Genomic DNA, 23,114 nt, shown 5'->3' with positions numbered 1-23,114 from the left:
GGCAGCCATCATAGAAGCAAAAGGATATTGGCATAATCTTGGAATACCTCCCATAAAATTATAACTAAGCACAAAAGAAAGACTGGTGGAGAAACTTGACAGATGCCAGCATAACCAGGTGACCAAGATTCACGTCATTAGTGGCGGGATGTGTAAAGAGAGTGCCCTCTGAGGTGATACCCTGAGAAGGGCAATATTTCTGTCATGTTCCTACAAGAAAGCATGACGTAAGCATGGTGGCAAGAAAACATCAGGCAGTTGAGAGTCACCCTATGAAATGAAAGGGCTTCATACTTTAAAACCATCAACAACATGGAAAACAGAAACCCCAAGGAACTTTTTCAGACTGGAAGAGGCCTGAAAATTAAATGTCCCTTATGGGCCCAGATGGGAGCCTAGACCATAGAAGAAAAGAAGATGGAGGAGAGGAGAGAGAGGAGGGGAGGGGAGGGGAGGGGAGGGGAGGGGAGGAGGAGAGACAGAGAGCAAGAGAGAGAGCAAGCTGGGTGAGGGACATGGGTGAGAAAAGAACCCAGTGCAACAGAGAAAATGCAATCAAATGTTATCAGTTGGGGAGTCTGATATTGGGGATATAAGAGTTCTTTGTAAAACTTCTAACAAGGTTTCTGTGAGTTTGAAATTATTTCAAAATAAATTATTCTTAGAGAGAAAAGTACTTTTGCTTCTGTGACATGCTAATCACTAAATATTATTTGCAAGTATACATATGATGACAAGGAAAGAGGAGCAACCACCGTGAACATCTCCCAGCCCTAATTCCAACATGCACTCTATTGCATTTTATGTTTTCCTAGTATACAGGTCAGTGGTTTATTAGCAGTTAACCCTCACAGGTTGAGTAACTTAAAGGTTCCATACCAAGGAAGGAATTTAGCTGAAACCAGTTAGTAAGCTCATGACCTGTGAATTTTTAGCTCTAAAAATATCACTGCAACTGCATCCCTTGTTGAAAGAAATAGCCCAATCTATAAATGGTTAAGAGACTACTTCACACTCTTGTTATTTACTCCTGCAAGCTTTAGAGAGATTTCTATGCTGCAGCTGGTCTGATACATTAAATGCAAATTGCTAGCAGGGCCAGGACTAGAGTGAGGTGCTCAGGGTGCAAAATTTAAGAAAACAGTAGCTCTCAGGGTACCCTAACGACCTCACTTCAATCCTGTCCCAGGCTCCCAGAGATTCTCATGCATTCAGGATGGGCCTCGGGCATCCTTGCCGATCAAAATTACCCCAGATGATTTTAATAATCAGCCAGAGTTTGGGTCTATTTGTCCAGCCCAGTGGTTCTCAAGTGCAGTCATAGACCAGCAGCAGTAGCATCACCTAAGAGCTTGTTAGACTTGCAAATTCTCAGCCCTATCCTAGACCTGCTGAATCCAAAACCCTGGAGAGTGGGACCAGAAATCTGTGTTAGCAAGCCCTTCAGGTGACTCTGATGCACATTAAAGTCTAAGAACCACGATCTGGCCTAGATTTAGCATTAAAAAATGCTGATGCACAGACAGGGTTGATCAAGGTAAGTTTGTGGTACACATAGGTAGAAGGAGAATGGAAGTCTTTTGAAAAGAAGTGAAGATAACCTCAATAAAGGATTGAACAGAGCTTCTCTGGAAGTTAGTTATTTCAGTGGAGATCTTCTGAAAAAGCTGAGTAGATATTAAATTCAATGCCAAATAGCTTCTCAAATTTGATGATAAAATTCAAAGGTAACTGGGTCAGCATATTCAACACATAGTTTTCCCTTGAGAGGAGCAAATTAATTCACTTACCCCTTTTTGTCCATAGATAGAATTATCTGCCAAAGACTTACAAGCTACTCAGCAGCAGCCAAGTCTAGATTACAGATGAATGGGTCATCCACCAGATGTTATCGATTCCTTTAATGACTCTTACAAACTGGAATCTTCTTCAATAGGACTAACCCTTCAGTGGAATGGGTCATCCACCAGGTGTTATCGATTCCTTTAATGACTCTTACAAACTGGAATCTTCTTCAATAGGACTAACCCGTCAGTGGAATGATACATAGCTGTGGGGAATTATCTAATTAACTTTGCTGTGATGGTTACATAGGAATGCATTTATCAGATAGCCCTCGTGTATCACATCAATTGGCTCAACCCTACCTGTTCTTCCAGCCACTGCTACATTGACTAGTCCTATATGCTTCAGTCAGCTCTGCACAGGTATAACTGGAGAACACCTTGAGTCAGCAGTCTGGAAATGTAGGGAATTTGCTACCATGAACTACCTTTGGCCAAAGAAATATGGAACACAAATTCAGTTCACCTCTGGCCCCAAGCCACCACTATAGGCTCATCATTTTATATTCATATGAAAACCTATTAAGCCGCACACAAATACGTTCAGAAAGCAAAAAAGCCCCAATCAGAAGTATGGGAAGATCCGGGTTTTATGGAGTCTGCAGTTTATATAATTTGGAGAGTAGCGGCTTTTTAAAAACAAATGCAAAACTAAACAAATGTTTGTTTAATATGACAAAATAAGTCACAACAAGTTACTGCCACTTTGGAGATCCAAGTGCCTTTCCCATGAGACCCTCTGGACAATTAGTCAGAAACGCTTACCTTGAAGCTTCCTGGGGGAGCCTGACTTTCCCTCTCCCACTCTACAGCTCCCAGCAATCACAAGGGTCTACGCAAGAGAAGAGCTGGGAAGCTCAAGCTTCATTAGCTTTATGGTCACTCTGCCTCTGCTTTGAAGACAATCCCAGCTGCAGCATCACGTATTATAATGCAGAAGAAAGGCGTTATCTGCAGGTGAAAGGTATCCAGGCAAGGAAGGGCTGGAGACATTTCTGTGCAGGAGCAAGACAGGTCTCACATAGCACAGCAGACCAAAGCCTGGGGATCTGTCACGGGTCTTCTATTACTAGGTGCTCTGGGAAATGTGCCTCCACCTTCACAGAAGAGCAGTGATAGAAAGCGGCTCCTTTTGCCTTGGCCCTCAGCAGAAACTACGGTTTCCGAGGCAGGACATTTTTTCATGGTGCAGAACTACCTTATGCAAGCCAGGACATTTGCACCTCTGGACCCACTCACTCGTTGTAACCGGAAAAGCCCTTCACATTCCAAATGCCCAAAATGCCCAAGGTGGGTCAGTACCATCCAAAGTTTAGTACACCTACTAAGAAGCTAAGTGTTCAAACAGCAAAAGCGTAATGACCTTTGGAGTCAGCCTTAGATGTGGATTCAACGTGATTTTCAGAGACTAAGCACCGCTGGAGTTCAGAAAAGCCTTTCCACTACTGCTTATTGATGGCTGTAACATAGTACAAAGTTCTTTTACCCCACTGTTATAAGTCAGGCCAAAATATAAATACGACTGAGAAATGTAACACGTTGACTTTACTTCTGTCATCTTCAAGTATAATCTCAGTGACTCACAAAATTTAATATGCGTAAGAACTAACTAGGAGCTTGTTAAGAAATGCAGATTCCTAGGTCTCACTCCCAGAGGTCAGTAGCTTCGGAATGAGACCTAGGAATTGACATTTTCATAACAGTTCCAGGTTGTTCTGATGAAAGTTATTCCAGACCATATTTCAAGAACCATTACTTTGATGTTTTAATATAAATTAGTTTCAATAATAATTGTCAATAATTCTCATTTATTGAACACATATGCGCTCATAAAAGAGGTGCATGTTATGGCCACCAATTTGGAGCTGAAATTGAAATTTAGATATGTCTGACTCTAAAGCACTGTAATCAATTATATTGCCTCAAAATATTTTATTAACTTTCTGGGGGAGTGGCAAAAGGAGAGAAATTTGCAGGTATAAGGGCAGAGAGGGACCTAAGAGAAGAGAAATAAGATAAAAACTGCCAGAAACAAATTTGGCTGACCTTAAACTCTTCTTTAAACCAACTTTATTTACTTCAAACTGTGACAAAATAAACAGGAGCTATGAGTAGAGAAGATTTGTGTTTATTTTTTGTTTGTTTTTTGAGACAGAGTCTCACTCGGTCGCCCGGTCTGTCGCCCAGGCTGTAGTGCAGTGGCGCGATGTCGTCTCACTGCAAGCTCCGCCTCCCAGGTTCGCACCATTTCCTGCCTCAGTCTAGCAGAGAAGATTTTATGACCTTTTTTGTTGAGCATAAATGCAACTTCAGGGCAACATTGGGTTGTTATAATTAGTTTCTTTGGATAGTTCAAGTAATTAAACACCCTGGAGAGGGTCTATGGGATTTCAGGAAGAAGTGAGGCATAATATAGTAAGTCCACTGCATGGTTTCAGACAGTTTTTTGTTGCAGTTTTTTCCAACTGGGGAGTGGGGAAGAACGAAAACTGTCAGATTATGTCACAAGCAGAAAATCAATCATAATTTGCTCTTACATTGTTTAGGTCTCTTCTGAGGCATTAAAGCACTGTCCCTGCATTATTTTATAGCAGGATTAGAGTAATTCTATGCATCTTAAAAATTGACCTCATCCATTGCCTTATAACAATTGAGGGGAAAATACAATCCTTTCCTATTTGTAGACTTGGTTTGTATTAAAATGATTGCTAATATTTATTGAGCACTTATTATGTGCCAACCGTTCTGCCTAATAATTTACACATAATGCCTCCTTTAATCCTAATAACACCCAATGATTACTTTTTTCTAGACAGAGTCTTGCTCTGTTGCCCAGGCTGGAGAGCAGTGACGTGATTATCATGGCTCACTGCAGCTTCTACCTCCCCAGGCTCAGGTGATTCTCACACCTCAGCCTCCTGAGCAGCTGGGACTACAGGTGCACACGATTGTGCCCGGCTAATTTATTATTATTATTTTTGTAATGACAGGGGTGTCGCCATGTTACCCAGGCTGGTCTGGAACTGCTGGGCTCAAGCGATCTACCTGCCTCACCCTCCGAAAGTGCTGTGATTACCGGCGTGAGCCACTGCTTCTGGCATAGGCTTCCATTTTATAGAAGAGAAAACCAAGGCTCAAAGGAGTAATTTGCCTAAAGCTACACAGCTACCCACGGAAGTAAATCTAAAATCCCAACCTGGTTCTGTCCTACTCCAGAACCTGGTGGGGGCAGCTACTGCACAAGACCTCCCACCTAGTGGACCCTCTGGAAATAGCAATGGGAGCTGATGGGCTAGAAGCCTGCAACATGGTATGGAGGTTGCAAATGCAAGTGTAGAATAAAACCTTGGGATCTGAGCCAAATATTCATCCTCCTAAAATTCTCTGTGCCTCAAGAGATGTCCTGATGTGCAAGCTCACAAAAGAGGAGACCAGTGAGTTTTATGCTTTGTCCCATAACCATCTGCCACCAAGTGGTGAATAAGCAGGTTTCTATCTCTATACTGCAGGCCTATCTTCATTAGGACTCTTGGTTGCAGGAGACAAAATCCCATATTGATGTAGCTTAGGCAGAACAAAAGGAATTTATTAAAAGAGCACTGATCTTTCTCACATCACCAAACTGCAGCACAGGTGCAGAAATAACTGGGCCTTGGGAATTGTGAAAGCCAGAGAAATAGATGCCATTACAATGCATGCTCCCACTCTCTTTCTTTCTTTCTTTCTCTCTCTCTCTCTCTCTCTCTCTCTCTCTCTCTCTCTCTCTTTCTCTCTCCCCCCTTTCCTCTCCTCTCTCCCTCTCTCTGGTTTTGGTTGGGTATCTCTCTTCAAATCCTCCTCCTGCAAACCAGAGGAAGGCACATAGCCATTATCAGTGCCCAAGAATATATCTTGCAATGGCCACCACCAAGAGAGAATAATTCACATTTTTTCTTGTACCAATTCAAAAATTCCTACGATGTCATCCAGTTGGCCCAAATTGGGCCAGCAATCTAGCCCTGGATCAGCCAGCTGTAGCCAGTGTAGATACACAGCCACCGAAGGCCATCCCTCAGTGTGGGCACTGTCCCAAGAAAGGAGAGAAACACTTGAGTTGGGCAGTTGCTCCTTTGTATTTTGCTACGAGGCTGATTGTAATTAATTATTTAACACTGAGCAGCTCAAATTTAATTCTAATAAGTTTTATCATTACATGGTGGCCTCATTCAGATTATTAATAAACAAAAATAATTAATAAAAACCGTAATGGTGCACCAATACCAGGAAAGTGCCCTGGCTTCCCATACAAATGGATGTTCGTGGGGCCTCCTGTACAAACGGATGTTCCTGGGGCTTCCTGTACAAACAGATGTTCGTGGGGCTTCCTGTACAAACGGATGTTCCTGGGGCTTCCTGTACAAACGGATGTTCCTGGGGCTTCCTGTACAAACGGATGTTAGTGGGGCTTCTGCTCTCTCTAGTTCAAGTGAATAGAGATCCTTTTCTAGATGATCCTCATGAACAGAACTGCAATAACACTTGTGCTACCTGTATGTATTACTCTCACCTGAGTTAACTACACCTGGACACTTTCTTCCCCCTAAATCATGCAAATGATGTCTAGATTATGCTGTCAATAACTTTAAAATAAGATGAAAAATAATAATTGGGGAGGAGAGGGAATGTGACTGAGTCAGGTCATGACATCTATTTCCAAAATAAGAGATATCTAAACCAATAGTGTGGCCAAAGAAGGAATAATGATAATTGATAATGTTTATTCACCTTTCCTGGATCATTTAGGCATCATATTATCCAAAAAGCTTTCCCTGACCCCCTAACTCTGGGTTGGTTTCTGTTATGATCTTATATAGCACATATCTCACTATATTTTGGTTGTGTCTTGATCTGTCTGTATCCCTCACTGGCCTTTAGGTCTTGTGTTAGGGCCTTATATTGGCAAGGGCCACATACATACATTTCACCATTGTATACCTCGTGCTTAACACAATGCCTGGCACATAGAAAGCACTCAATAAACATCTGTTAGGTTATAAGCTATATAAAGGTAATGTAAGTTAACTTCAGGGCTCAGCAAGTAACACCATAGATTTAGTGGCACTGCTAATACCCATTTCCAAGCTCTCATTCTCCCAGGAAACCTTCCCATATCCATAAAGTTTATGGGGTAATTGAACAAGAGTAAAGTGAGTGTGCTGTTCACACACATATTATGGAATGTAGCAGATTTATAAGAATTCTACCTTAGAAGTCTTAGGAAGTCAAAGAAGGGAGGTCTATAAATGTCTTTGGAGCCTCTGGTTAATTGGGTAACCTAGTCCTCTCCTTTCAAAGTGCCAAGTCAAGAGATGAATACATTCTAACCTTTTAGTTAATGTCTTTTTTCTGCTTTGCCCCGGTGACCTCACAGTACTGAGAGGCACAACACTCTGGAGAGGATGTCCTAATGCAATAAAGAATTTTCAGAGAGCAAGTAACTACTACAATTCCATGGGTAGAGAGGGCAAGAGAAGCTGCTTGTTAGCGTCGAACAGGAAAGTCATCAAAATTCTTTCTCTTCTACCCTCCAGGGAAACTGCCCACTGCTAACCACCAAGTTTTGCAAGATATTCTTTTGTTTCTTGAAAATTTATTATTCCCCCCATCAGCCGCTCTAGCTGAAGTAATCTCAATTCTCTTAACCTTTCTTTAAAAGGTCTATTTAATCCATTTTTATTGCTCTCCTCCAAGCACTCACTAAGTTTGTTAGACTTTATTCCATCTTGAATTGGACAAAATACTTTAATAAGGGTTGCCTCCCATGGCTCCAGGAGCAGGCAAAGGTGATGTCCTGATGGGGCACTGGCATAGGATATTGTTTGCGGAGGCACTTTTTGAACTCTTAAGCAGCCCCCAAATGGAACAGATGATGATTAGACTGCACATCTCAGACTGGGCTCCTCCTTCCCAAAAAGAATGAAAAAGAAATGATTGTTTCATTTATTCATGTGTACCTTCAACAAAAAAGTATTGTGCAATCACTTTGTGCAAGATACTGTACTAGGCACTTAGGATATAATGACAAATAAGATATGGCCTCTATTCTCTAGAATATAATGGCATTGGTATACCCAAAAAACAATTTTGGTTTTAGACCTAGAAATATTCCAGATGTTTTTGCATATATCATGTCATTCAAGCTTGTCATATAACAAGCCCATATGTAGGCATTTTTATTTCTAGTATACAGAAGAAGAAACTGAAGCACACCTATCTAGAGTTGTGCTAAAGAAAAACAAACATAAATTTATTTAGCCAAATTGGAGTTTTACTGCTCTACCTTATGTCTTCCTACCTCTTGTAGGATGACACCTGTGCCTAAAGCATCTTCAAGGTACTTCCCACAGTGAAGGGCATCCCCAACCCGCATTTCTCCACACTGGAGGGCAGGTCAGGGCTCCTCCTGCACCATCCACTGAAAAGAGGCCTGGAGCCGCTAAATCTCTGCTTTCAACACTCTGCTAACCCTGCTGATTTTCTTACAGGTCAGTAAATCCGGTGCCCTAAAGAAATACAGACTTAGGCTAAAGAGCAGGATCTCTAGCTTACACAGATGTTCCTGAGACATTGAACATGTTGTTTAACCTCTCTGTGTCTCATTGTCCCCATTTGTAAAACTGAGATAATTGTACCTACCTCACTCTGTTGTTGTGATGATTAATTGAATGCTTCTTACAATGCCTGGGTGTTCAATGAATGTTAGTTGTTGGTAGTGCTGCTGCTGCTGCTGCTGTTGTTATGACAGCACTACTAAATTAGACAAACCAAAGCCATAGACAAACTCCAGCCATTTTTGGCATCATTCTCGAAGACAGACTATATCAAAGACTTTACCTGTTTCCTCTAAGAATCTTGTCTGAATTGGAATAAACAGTCACCAGATTCTTGTGGTCCAAACATTCCCAAATATAAATTCACTGAATGTGGCCACGACTGGCCAGCTATTTATCAAAGTGTTTCCTTCCTCCTGGGCACTTGACTAGACTGTATTTCCCAGCTGCTCTTACAGTTAGCTTCTTCGGTGTGACCATGTGCCTCAGCTCTCATCAGTACAATGGAGTAGGAAGCAGTTTAGGCTTCTTGCAGGCCCTGAATCATAAAACCCTCCCAAATGTAATACTTCATTCTCTGTATTAGTTATCTACTTTTATATAACAAATCACCCTAACACTTAGCAGCTTAAAACAATAAGTATTTATTATCTTACACAATTTCCAATAGGAATCTGGGAGTGTTTTTCCTAAACGTTTTTGACTCAGGGTTTCTCCTAAGGTTGCAGTCAAGTCATCAACTGGGGCTGCAGTTGTTTGAAGGCTGATTGAAGTTAGAGGGTCCACTTCCAAGGTAGGATACTCACATGGCTGTTGGAAGGAGGCCTCATTTCCTTGCTGGTAATTGGCAAAGACCTCAGTTCCTCATGATGTGGGCCTCCCCACATGGCTTCCTGAATCTTCTTGTGACATGGCAGCTGGCTTCCTCCAAAGTTAGCAACCTGAAACAAAGAGGGTGGAGAGAGAGAGAGAGAGAGAGAGAGAGAGAGAGAAAGCGAGAAAGCAGGAAGCTTTTTAGGATCTAGTCTCCAAAGATTGTTCTTCCACGTTTTTTCTATTCAGTAGAGGCAAGTCACTAAGTAATTTATACTAAAAGGCAAGGAAATAAGGTTCAATCTCCTCAAGTGCGTATGAGGTATGCATACATAGAAACGCCACAAATAATATGTGCTCATTTTAAAACCATCATGTTCTTTGTCACCATCAGACAGGTGAATAGGGTGAACTACAAGGAACTATATAATATAATATGGGGAGGCATCGAGATGGAAGGAGCCCAGATTCTTGAACGACCTCCTGGAGTAGTGTCTCCCATCCACATGAGACTCTGTTATGAGTAAGAAATAAATTTTGATTATGTTAAACCCCTGAGTTTGGGGAATTTTTGCTACAGCAATTAGTCTTCCCTAATTCACTACATTACAAAGAATGGAGCATACTTGTTTTCCAGTCATATGTTGGTAAAAACATTTCATAGTATGCAAATATAAGCTGATTACCGTATTTACAAAATTAATATGCAGGGCAAGATTTTTTAATTCAGTCATGTAGATTATACTTATTATGCTTCTTGCTATTTTGAACCCAACCTTTCCTTTCTTTTTCACAAAGCACCAAAGGATGGAGTCCTCAACATTCTTTCACTCGCTCAGATGTTCGTTGAATGAAAGAGTAATTAAATGCTAATTTCAATGAGAGAAACAGCCTTTGTAAGGGGAAGCAAGGAAGAGCCCTGTATGTAGAGGAGATATACCTAAACAAGAGAAAGTACCTTTGATAAGTACTGTCAAGATAAAGTCACAGCACAATGTGGCAAACTGCAGGCTCCCTGCAGGCATACAGAGGTGCTCCAGTGCCCCAGGTCCTAAGGTCATACTGGTCTGCAGCTCTTCCCACCATGTCCAGTTTTTGCATTCTCACCCTCTGCCTTATTGAGTAATTTTCCCCAAAGACTTGAGTTCAACTGACTTCAAAGCTCTATATGTTCCTTCCATGGGCCTTGGAAGACAGAAAATATATTGGCTCCCTAGAGTGACTCTGCCAGTAAAGAGAAGATTTTCTTCTATCAAGCTGCTCTGCTCGGTTCTCTACCCTTTGAAGTGAGAGCTTGTAGAAATCTTGGTTGCTTCAAACTTGGATTTGCAACTTTAAAGTGGCAGCTTCCTTCATTTACTGATTTTTTTGCAGACTTAAAAACCTGTCATTGATTTTTTTTGGAAGAAAACAGTACAGTTTTATCAAAGCATTTTTTAAATGTGAAGAGAAAATAACATCATTATCCAGCAGACAAATAAAAACATATTCTCTACCACTCTAAGGTAAAAAGTCTTAATCTTTGTGGTAGATTGTGTTAATAGCAATACTACACACCCTTCTGTATCTATTCTCTTATCCTGTAGATCAGAGCCATCTGTTATTAAAACATAATAAATGACTGCATTTATTTTATTTTATTTTATTTCTTGAGATGGAGGTCTTGCTCTGTCACCCAGGCTGGAGTGCAGTGGCATGTTCACAGCTTACTGCAACCTTGACCTCTCGGATTCAGGTGATCCTACCACCTCACCATCTTTAGTAGCTTGGACTACAGGCATGCACCACCAGCCCAGCCGATTTTTGTATTTGTTGTAGAGACATGGTTTCCCCATGTTGCTCAAGCTGGTCTTGAACTCCCAAGCTCAAGCGATCCACCTGCCTCGGTCAGCCTCCCAACGTGCAGGGATTACAGACGTGAGCCACCGTGCCTGGCCTGATTGTTATTTTAGGCATTGAGTTTAGGGATAGTTTGTTACAGCAATAGTGAAGTGATACAGAAATTGGTGCTGGAAAGTGGATGCTGCTCTAACAAAAACTTAAATTATGAGACACTGGCTTTAGAACTAGATGGTGCATGAGACTGAGAAAATGGCAAGAAAAGTGTTAAAGAAAGCTGGGAAAATGGTGAGAAAACTTATAGAGGCTAGAGACATAGTAAGAAAACTTAGAGGAGGCTTGCATTAAATAGTGAATTATTTGGTTGTACTGTCATTTACAGTAACTTGGAAGATAGAAAATGTATTTAATAAACTTCTGAATTTGTCCAAGTAAGTCTTCAGACAGAATATCAGAAGCATCAGCTTGTTTTTAGCTGTCTATGATCAAAAGTTACTATAAGAGAGCGATGAACTCAAGCATGAACTAGCAAATTTGCAAACAGAACTGAGAGGGAACATGGCTCAGAAATGCAGGAAGCTGTTACTCTGCAAAGTAAAATGCATTCTCATATTTAGACTTTTCAACCAGTAAAAGATTCTCAAATTAAGATAATTCCTGGGGACAAAGATTAAGGGAGCTGCAGTAAGACATGCCCTCAGAGTAAAGATTAAAGTAAGAGTTTGATTGTACATCCCTTAAGACATCTGTAAGAAATAAGGCATTTTCTCAGCCGCACAGAAGGGCCTCCATAAAGCTAAGGGAGGATGACCCCACAGCAACCAGTCATGCCCAAAATAGGAGTAATTAAGTCTAGAGAGGTAAAACTAACTAAAAAAAATTGTTGGTATGGCCTCTGTCACATAGTGTGAATGCAAATGAAATACATAGAAAACCCACAAACGTATAGAGAAATGTGTTGGTAGAAGCACTGCCAGCCTGAACTCAAAGAGATAGACTGTGCTCAGGTTGTAAAAAGGTTTGTGAGTCCCCACTTTTCTCTGAAGAGGAAAAAGGCTAAACACTTCCATATTTCTACCTGCTTTCTTATCTCTCTACCATTATTACCATAAGAAGAACATTCCTGGGCTAGTCTGCAGATCCAAGGAGAAAATGAGCGATCTTAGGCAAAGCTACCCTCCCCTTCCTTTGAGCCCAGTCTAGATCATATAACCAGTTGACCTAAAACCTCATGAAAAACAATACAGATTATTTCTTTAGGTCACTGAAGTTTGGGGGCAGTTGTGTTCCTGAGCAGTAACTACTTGATACAAGCTTTGAAGCAGTGTTTCTCAGATTTTAGCGTGGATAAGAATGACCAGGCATGCTGTGGCCATGCCTGCTTGCAGGGCAGCCTTGGGTGTCCTGGAGACCCACATCATATTTCCTGCACAGGCAGACTGTGCCTGACTGGCAGAGAGCTCCAGCGAGGTGGCCCCCATGGCCATGCACCAGTTTGCCTGCTGCCTCCCCACACTGCAGCTTTCTGCTGGGCCCACAGTAACCCCCAAATCACTTTGCTGGCATATGTGTGCACAGGCAGGTTTTGTCTTCCTTGTCCCGCTAGTGTCCTTCCACTGCTGCAGTGGGAGTGCACGCCATCCCTGTCCACCTGCCAGATCACCATTGCAGTCAGAGCCTAGCTAGGCACAGAGGGAGCCGGCCCTACCTCCACCAGCACCTGCTGTAGCACCAACACTGCTGCAGGAGTGAAAGTTGGCACAGAGAACAGCAGACCTTGCCTTTCCCCGAGCAACCACGACTGTCTGCCATACACAGAGAGCACACACAGACCTGGCCTAGCAGCACCCTGTTCCTGGCTAATACCACCACCAGCATGACAGTTGTCAGTAGGGGCCCAGCACCCCACCCCCAGCCGCACTGCCTCCACCACTGCGGTGAACACTCACAGGGAGAGAGGTACCCAGGCACCCACTAGCAACATGCCACAACTGACAAACATGCATCCCACCATGCTGCCACTGCTGCTGCTGCTGCTGCTGACACGTGGGAACAAGGACAGACTCACTGCCACCACACTACAAAATGCTTGGGCTGCCACCACCCATAAGAGTACAGTGACTAGTGGTCTGGGAGCACCTCTGCCACCTCACAGTACGGTAGATTTCTAGCCTCAAGTAGCCAGAGAACAAAGTCAGGGCCCAATAAGAAAAGAAAAAAAAACAGAATTAGAGCATGCCGTCCAGGAGTTGGGAGCTGAGTGCTGGCCCCATAAAATATTCCAGAAGTGAAGCCAGCTGGCTTAACAATTCCCCCACATATACCACAATTAAACACTCAAGGTCATCAAATAGTATAAAAGAAAAAAATCCATTCAAATGTCACTAACTTCAAAGACTGAAGAAACATCAGCCCACAAAGATGAGGAAGAACCAGTGCAAGAACTCTAACAACTCAAAAAGCCAAAGTGCCTTCTTTCCTCCAAACCACCACACTATCTCTCCAGCAAGTGTTCTGAACTAGGCTGAGATAGCTAAAATGACAGAAATAGAATTCAGAATATGGATAGGAATTAAGGCCTTTGAGATGCAGGGATACACTGAACCTAATCTAAGAAAGTTGAGAATCACAATAAAACGATACAAGAGCTGACAAACAAAATAGCCAGTGTACAAAAGAATATAACTGACCTGATTGAGCTGAAAACCCCACTGAAAGATTTCATAATGTAATCACAAGTATTAATAGCAGACTAACCAAGCTGAGAAAAGAATCTCAAAGCTCAGACCGGTTTTCTGAAATAAGACATGCAGACAAGAATAGAGAAAAGAGAATGAAAAGGAAAAAACAAAACCTCCGAGGAATATGGGATTATGTAAAAAGATGAAATCTATGACTCATTGTTGTCCCTGAAAGAGACGAGACTGTAAGCAACTTGAAAAACATATTTCAGAATATTGTCCATGAGAACTTCCCCAATCTAGCTAGAGAAGCCAACATTCCAATTGAGGAAATGCAGAGAACCTCAGTAAGATACTGCACAAGAAAATCATCCTCAAGACACACAATCATCAGATTCTCCAAGGTTGGAATGAATTAAAAAATATTAAAGACAGCCAGAGAGAAAGGGCAGGTCATTTACAAAGGGAAGCCCATCAGGCAAACAGCAGACTTCTCAGCAGAAACACTACCAGCCAGAAGAGATTCACAGCCAATGTTCAACATTCTTAAAGAAAAGGAATTCCAACCAAGAATTTTATATCTGGCCAAACTAAACCCATAAGAAAATGAGAAACAAGATCCTTTTCAGACAAACAAATGCTGAGGGATTTCATTACCACCAGACTTGCCTTACAAGAGTTCCTGAAGGAAGCCCTAAATATGGACAGAAAAGACTATTATCAGCCACTGCAAAAATACACTTAAGTACACAGACCAGTGACACTATAAAGCAACCACCTAAACAAGTCATAATATCCAGCTGACATCATGGTGATAGGATCGAATTCACACATATCACTACTAACCTTGAAGGTAAATGGACTAAGTGCCCCCGATTAAAAGACACAGAATGGCAAGCTGGATGAAGAACCAAAACCCATTGATATACTGTCTTCAAGAGACTCATCCCACATGCAATGACACCTATAGGCTTAAAATAAAGGAATGGAGAAAAATCTACCAAGCAAATGGAAAACAGAAAAAGCAGAGGTTGCAATCATAATTGCAAATATCAGACAAAACAGACTTTAAACCGACAAAGATCAAAAAAGACAAAGAAGGGCATTACATAATGGTAAAAGGTTGAATTCAACAAGAAGACCTAACTATGCTAAATATATATTCACCCAATGCAGGAGCACAAAGATTTATAAAGCAAGTTCTTAGAGACCTTCAAAGAAACATAGATGCAAAAAAAAAAAAAAAAATAGTGGAGGACTTCAATGCACCACTGACAATATTAGAGCATTGAGGCAGAAAATTAACAGTGATATTCAGGACCTGAACTCAGCACTGGATCAAATGGACCTCATAGACAGCTACAGAACTCCCCACCCAAAAACAACAGATTATATGTTTTCCTCATTACCTTATGGCACATACTGTAACTAGAGAACCAAGAGCAAACCAACCCCAAAGATAACAGAAGACAAGAAATAATTAAAATCAGAGCTGAACTGAAGGAGACTGAGACACACACACACACACACACACACACACACACAAATCAAAAGATTCACAAACCCAGGAGCTGGTTTCTTTAAAAAAATAATAAAATAGATAGACCACTAACTAGACTAATAAAGAAGAAAAGAGAGAAGATCCAAATAGACACAATTAGAAATGACAAAGGGGATACTGCCACTGACTCCACAGAAATACAAATAACCACCAGAGACTATTATCAATACCTCTAGGCACACAAACTAGAAGATCTAGATGAAATTGATAAATTCCTAAACACATACACTCTCCCTAAGACTGAGCCAGAAAGAAATTGAATCCCTAAACAGACCAATAATGGGCTCCAAAATTGAATCAGTAATAAATAGTTTACCAATCAAAAAAAAAAAAAAAAGTCTAGGACCAGACAGATTCACAGCCAGATTCTACCAGATGTACAAAGAGATGGGACCATTCCTACTGAGACTACTCCAAAATATTGAGGAGCAGGGAACTCCTCCCTAATTCATTCTATGAGGCCAGCATCATCCTGATACCAAAACCTGGCAGAGACACACACAAAAAGAAAACTTCACACCAATATTCTTGATGAACATAGATGCAAAAATCCTCAATAAAATACGGCAAATCAAATCCAGTAGCACATCTAAAAGCTTATCATAGTCAAATATGCTTTATCCCTGGGATATAAGGTTGGTTCAACCTATGCAGGTCAACAAAGGTGAATCATCATTTAAATAAAACTGAAGACAAAAATCACATGATTATCTCAAAACATGTAGAGACTTTTGATAAAATTCAGCACGACTTCACATGAAAAACTCTCAATAAACTAGATATTGAAGGAACTTACCTCAAAATAATAAGAGCCATCTCTGACAAACCCCAGCCAACATCATACTGAGTGGGCAAAAGCTGGAAGCATTCCCCTTGAAAACTGGCATAATATGAGTATGCCCTTTCTCACCACTCCTATTCAACATAGTACTGGAAGTTCTGGCCAGAGAAATCAGGCAAGAGAAAGAAATAAATTCAAGGAAGTCAAACTATCCCTGTTTGCAGATGACATGATCCTATATCCAGAAAAACCCATCATCTCAGCCCAAAAGCTTCTACGCTAATAACCTTCAGCAAAGTTTCAGAATACAAAATCAATATGCAAAAACTGTTAGCATTCTTGTATACCAACAACAGTCAAACTGAGAGCCAAATCAGGAATGCAATCTCATTCACAATTAGCACAAAAAGAATGAAATACCTAGGAATACAGCTAACCAAAAAGGTGAAAGATCTCTACAAGGAGAACTGCAAAACACTGTTCAAAGAAATCGGAAATTACACAAATAAATGGAAAAATATTCCATGCTCATGGATAGGAAGAATCAATCTTGTTAAAATGGTCATATTTCCCAAAGCAACCTACAGATTCAATGTCATTCCTATCAAACTACCAATGATATTCCTCACAGAACTAGGAAAAAAACTATTTTAAAATTCATATGAAACCAAAAAAGTGCCCAAATAGTCAAAGCAATCCTAAGCAAAAAGAACAAAGCTGGAAGCATCATGCTATGTGACTTTAAACTATACTACAGGATCGCAGTAACCAAAGCAGCATGGTACTGGTACAAAAACAGACACATCGAGCAGTGTAACAGATATAGGGCCCATAAATAAGGCCACACACCTACAACCATCTGATCTTTGACAAAGCTAACAAAAACAAGCAATGAGGAAAGGACTCCCTATTTGATGAAATGGTGCTGGGATAATGGGCTAGCCATATGCAGAAGATTGCAACTGGACCCCTTCCTTATGCCATATACAAAAATTAACTCAGGATGAAGTGAAACTTAAATGTAAAACACAAAACTAAAAAACCTGGAAGACAACCTAAGCAATACCATTCTGGACATAGGAACGGGCAAAGATTTCATGACGAAGATGCTTAAAGCAATCACAACAAAAGCAAAAATTGACAAATGGGATCCAATTAAACTAAAGAGCTTCTGACATCAAAAGAAACTATCAACAGAGTAAACAGGCAACCTACAGGATGGGAGAAAAACTTTGCAAACTATTCATCTGACAAAGGTATAATATCCAGCATCTAAAGGGAACTTAAACAAAATTATAAGAAAAAAAATCCCATTAAAAAATGGGCAAAGGACATGAACTGACATTTTTTAAAAGAAGACATACATGTAGCTAACAAGCATATGAACAAAAGCTCAATATCACTAATCATTAGAGAAATGAAAATCAAAACCACAATGAGATACCATCTCACACCAGTCCAAATAGCAAATAGCTATTATTAAAAGGTCAGAAAATAATAGGTGCTGGCAAGGTTGCAAAGAAAAAGGAATGCTTATAACACTGTTGATGGGAGTGTAAATTTATTCAACCATTGTGGAAAACAGTGTGGCAATTCCTCAAAGAGCTAAAAACAGACCTATCATTTTACCCAGCAATCCCATTACTGGGTATATAGCCAAAGGAATATAAATCATTCTGTCATAAAAACTCATGCACACATATGTTCATTGCAGCACTATTCACAACAACAAAGACGTGTAATCAACCTAAATACCCATCAATGGTAGATTGGATAAAGAAAATGTGGTATATATACACCACATAATACAATGCAACTGTAAAAAAGAAAGAGATCATGTTCTTTGCAGGGACATGTATGGAACTGGAGACCATTATCCTTAGCAAACTAACACAGGAACAGAAAACCAAATACTGCATGTTCTCACTTTAAGTGGGAGCTAAATTATGAGAACACATGGACACACAGAGGGGAACAACAGATACTGGGACCTATCAGAGGGTGGAGGGTAGGAGGAAGGAGAGAATTAGGAAAAATATCTAATAGATACTAGGTTTAATCCCTGGGTGATGAAATTTGTACAACAAACCCTTATAACACAAGTTTACCTATATAACAAACCTGCACACGTACCTCTGAACATAAAATAAAACTTTAAAAAAAAAAAGGAATTACTAAGCACGCTTTCCTGGATCAGGTTTTCTAGAGACGTACCCTGAAACAAGGATTTACATGCAAGTAATTTATTAAAGGAATATGTCTAGGATGAACTAGTAAAGGAGTGAAAAAATAGTATATGGGAGAGGAAAAAAATTAAGTGTAGTAGATGCTGTTGGTGGCTGTATCATTCAGGGTTCTTCAACAGGAACAGAACCAACAGGGTGTGTGTGTGTGTTTACACAAAGAGTGACAGAGGGATTTGTTTTAAGGAATTAGCTCACGAGATTGCTGGCCTAGCAAATCCAAAATTCTCTGGGCATGCTAGCAGGCTGGAGACCCAGGGAAGAGTTGATGTTTCCATCTCCAGTCTGAAGACAGTCCAGAGGCAGAATTCCTTCTTCCTCAGAAGACCTTGGTATTTTCGCTTAAGGCCTTCAACTGGCTGGAAAAGGCTCATTCACATTGTGAAGGATAATCTGCTTTATTCAAAGTTCACTGATTAATCACACAGAAAAGCTACCTTCACGGTAACATCACTGCAAACATTGGTGTTTGACCAAATATCTGGGCATCATAGCCTAGCCAACATGATACATAAAATTAACCCACAGTGGCCCACTCAGTTCTGCTTCACAAGCCAGCTGCTGTGAGTGTGTTTGAGTGTTAGCTGCCAGTGACTCACAGCTGCCCTCAACCTAATGAAAGCAATCTCACCTAAGAAGATATGCCTCACTCCCCAGCCCAGCCCTGTCCCCCAACTAACAATGAGCAATGACTCACTGAGCCGAGACCAACTCTATGGGGTTATTAATCCTCCCGAGCTCTGTCATAGAGCCAGGCTGACGCAAGTCTCCAACCAAAACCACATCCTGAGAGAACTCTCTCAACAAATCACTTGAACAAAAATCTCAGCATTCGCCTTTGTCTCTAAGAAATCTGACAAGCAAGGATATTATTTGGGCAAAGTGGCATAGGAGTATCTTCAGCTTGATCCTTTAGGAATATCTGGAGTATAAGTTATGCCTCCGATATTTTCTACTATTTAAGGTGAGGGCTTTCAAACTTCAGCACCAGTTAGTGTTGGCCAAAAGGGAGATGGGAAGCTGATAAACTCCCAGACATTCCTCCCAACCCCGACCCTCATGCTGAAGACAAGTGGCAGGTAGAGTCCGTTGTAAAAGCACATCAAAAAGTCGGGGGCTGGACACAGAAGCAGTTTAAAGGATTCACGAGGATCTGGATGGAGCACTGACAGTTTCTGTTACATATGCTTACTTAAAATGCAGATTCCTAAGCTGTGTTTCCAAGATTCTGAGTTAGGATTTCTGAGACAGAGACAGAAATTCCCCCTATCAATAAGAATCCCAAGAGATTCTGATATAAGTTTTCCCATATTTGAGAAATTGTTGCTTTTAGATTAGGGCAAATGGTTTGTAATGTCAATTGTCAGCCACAAAGCCAGCTGATTAAAGTACAGTGAAGATACGGAAATGGGAACCATTTTTTGAAATTCTCACCTAAGTCTTCTATAATCCTAATTTATCACAGCTGGTGATTGCATTTATTGATAGATGGCTAAGTATAGTAAGCTGTTTCCAACCCAGTAATAATCCAAACCAGATGATAAAAATAACTTTATTGGTATATAAAAAGCCAAGCTAAGGCTATATGAAGGCTTCATCTCTGGCACTTAGAAAATAGATGCCAGATTTTTATGTGAATTTCTTCTTTCCAATAGGCTCTGTTCTTACATTAAAATAAAATGACAAAATGGTGGAACTGTGTTGCACTTAAATTTTTACCATAAGCAATTACAACTATATGTGTCAAATATGAATGGTCTCCCTGCACAATGGTTCCTCTTCCTGCATAAGAAGTGAAGGACTCTCTATTTATATTCACAATGAGGAGCTAAAGAGAAAATGAAGGAAATAATATGTGAAAGAAAACATGCAATGATTCATTCATTGCTTCATTCAGTGCACATATGTTGAGTGCCTGCCTTTTACCAGGCACTACACTGGGGCTGAAGATAAAGTCATAGAGAAAACAGGCATGGTCTCTGTCCTCACAGAGCAGTGTGGGAAACAGTTTAGAAGTAAGGCAGTTATGCCACAATGCCCCCACTTCTGCACTCAGAGTGCAGAGTGCTGCAGGGGTACCTAGGAGCCCTACCACTCAGGGAAGGCTTCTTGGAGGAGACATCTAAGCTGAAACTTCAAATAACCAAGAAGGTGATGACAACAAGGAGCCTGATGAGACACTGGTGAGTGGAAGAAAATGACCAAGAAAATGATGATGAGAGGAGACTGGAGCAATAAGGCCTTACAATAGTCTGAGGCAGTTTCTTCACAGGGACACAGGGAGAATTGTCACTTATTGGAGAAGTGGTTATTTTTACATTCTATAAAAAGAAGAGTAGTTCTTGAAAGTTCCAAGAAGCCTGTTTCTTGGCCTGTAGTAAAAAGCACTCAGTCTTCAATGTCCACTTCCTTGGCATAACAGATATTTGGTTCTCATAAGACTGACGTGTCCTCCTAGTAGCAGACCATTCTATGGAGAATATGGAGGCCATGACAGTTACCTTCTCCCTGCTTCTACTGACTTATGTGGAGACTGTGAATTCCACCATAGAGGCCTAGAAAACATATCACAGGACTATGAAGGCCATGGAAGGAAGCTGGAGGACTTGCAAGCTTAAGCAGGACTTCATATATTTCAACATCATTAGAGTTGAGAGTCGTAATCTGGATGAGAAAGGACAAAGTGGGAAGTGAAATGGCTACAAAATGTGCTGTAAAATCAGTTTCCATTTTCAGGACCTGATGATAGAATAATGGGCTATAAGCTAAGGCCATAATGCATGTCACAAAGAGAGGGAGAAGACATGTTTTCCCAGAGAGTTGCCAATAGGATGACCAGTGACTGAAACTCAAAGTAAAGTATTATAGAAGAGAAATATATGGCCAAGTATAATAGGGCATTCTACACATTACACAGGAAATCAAAGAAAGAATAATTGAGGGAATAGTACTCAGTATCTCAACAGGAGAAAATAAGCTGGATGGGATTTAGGGATAAGTTTAGGCCATGGTGTGTTGGTAAATGTTTAACAACCAGCTATTTAGGGAGGGGAAAAAAATATATATATATGTGTGTGTGTGTGTGTATATATGTGTGTGTATGTATATATACACACACACATACATACACACAAAATTGTATTGATAAAAGCTTATTACAAATTTTACTGATATAAGGAATAATAACTCAAAATTTACAAATAATAATAAAATATACCACACTCTTTATTGTAAATTTCATATAGACAATTGATTCTCACAGAATGCTTTTGCCGATTTTTGCTGAATCGTGTATCTGTATTCAACCTATGGTTGCAAACAATGAATGAGCTTATTTATGACATGAATTTTGGTTGATACTTACATTCATATTAACAAGTAAGGACAAAAGCAAAACAGCAGGGACTTAGGTTGGAACTTTGTTTATCTGTCAATGATGTGAGTGATTTATTTGCTGAATTAGCAAATAGTTTTCAAATACTGCAAAAATATTTCTTAATGGTATATGCCATTCACAGTGTAATGGCGATAGACGCAACATACTATTGGGTCTATCTGCATTAGTTACATTGGCTTCATGACTTTCTTAAGTCTAGACAGTCAACAACAAAAAAATCAAGATCTGACTTATAGCATTTGCTGATTTTCCTGGTGTAAATATTCCCACCAAGACCAATTTCAAGCTGCCAAGTTGACTTAATGAACACAGCATTGAGAAGGAAAGCACTGCAGTAGCATACCATTATACAGTATTTCAATCTTATAGGAGCAATAGACATAACCTTAAGAGTAAAGATACTCTATGATACAGTTCAGTGAAATAATTGCATAATCATGAGTTTCACATATTTATTATCTTTTAGTGATTACACTTTTTTTAGCTAAATGATTGGTAATTATATTTCAGCAATTTATTCTAGAGTCCCAATATTAGTCTCAAGGACACCAGTCTCTGGTGTGCAGACTTCATCCTCCTTTTTCATTTGTGAAAGAATCAAGTTTGCCCAGAAATTTGCTCCACTATTTTGAAATCTATTCCATTTTCTGTCATTTCTCAAAAATTAGAAACACTGAGTTATATCAAAATTCTAAATTATAAAACAAAACTTGGTGAACAAATTCAAGCATACACTATAGCCAAAAATAAACAGGACACATTCTACTGCTTCTCATTCTTCTAGAATAGGTGATAGACAGATATTAATAGATAGATAGATATGATTTTAGTTTTAAGCTTCAATCCCCAAAATTCTAAATATGTGGAAGTAAAGAAGCTTTCATGTAATTCACAGTGAAATAACATCTGAAAGTAAATTTTCTTTTTTTGTTTTTCTTTTTTTTTTACTATTATACTTTAAGTTCTGGGGTACATGTGCACAGTATGCAGGTTTGTTACATATGTATACCTGTGCCATGTTGGTGTGCTGCGCCCATTAACTCATTTACATTAGGTATATCTCCTAATGCTATCCCTTCCCCCTCCCTCGACCCCATGACAGGCCCCGGTGTGTGATGTTCCCCTTCCCATGTCCAAGTGTTCTCATTGATCAATTCCCACCTATGAGTGAGACTATGTGCTATTTGGTTTTCTGTCCTTGTGATAGTTTGCTGAGAATGATGGTTTCCAGCTTCATCCATGTCCTTACAAAGGACATGAACTCATCCTTTTTTATGGCTGCATAGTATTCCATGGTGTATATGTGCCACATTTTCTTAATCCAGTCTATCATTGATGGACATTTGGGTTGGTTCCAAGTCTTTG

At 40.2% G+C, this 23,114-nt stretch overlaps 2 long non-coding RNA genes across 2 annotated transcripts in view; one reads left to right on the top strand and one right to left on the bottom strand.

Moving 5' to 3' along the window:
- The first annotated feature begins 8,281 nt into the window (after positions 1-8,281).
- On the top strand, positions 8,282-10,458 carry LOC117086483. Its single transcript, XR_004438390.1, has 4 exons — positions 8,282-8,368; positions 9,156-9,227; positions 9,642-9,770; positions 10,046-10,458. It is a non-coding gene; the product is annotated as an uncharacterized LOC117086483 (long non-coding RNA).
- Positions 9,060-23,114, bottom strand: part of LOC117086494 — a 28,948-nt gene continuing 14,893 nt past the window's right edge. The window contains exon 2 of the long non-coding RNA XR_004438400.1: positions 9,060-9,375. This is a non-coding gene — a long non-coding RNA (uncharacterized LOC117086494). The remainder of the gene's footprint in view (positions 9,376-23,114) is intronic.

The sequence above is a fragment of the Trachypithecus francoisi genome, unplaced genomic scaffold (assembly GCF_009764315.1).
Source record: "Trachypithecus francoisi isolate TF-2019V2 unplaced genomic scaffold, Tfra_2.0 Contig00586, whole genome shotgun sequence".
Classification (NCBI taxonomy): domain Eukaryota; kingdom Metazoa; phylum Chordata; class Mammalia; order Primates; family Cercopithecidae; genus Trachypithecus; species Trachypithecus francoisi.
This window is presented reverse-complemented; position numbering and strand designations above follow the sequence as displayed.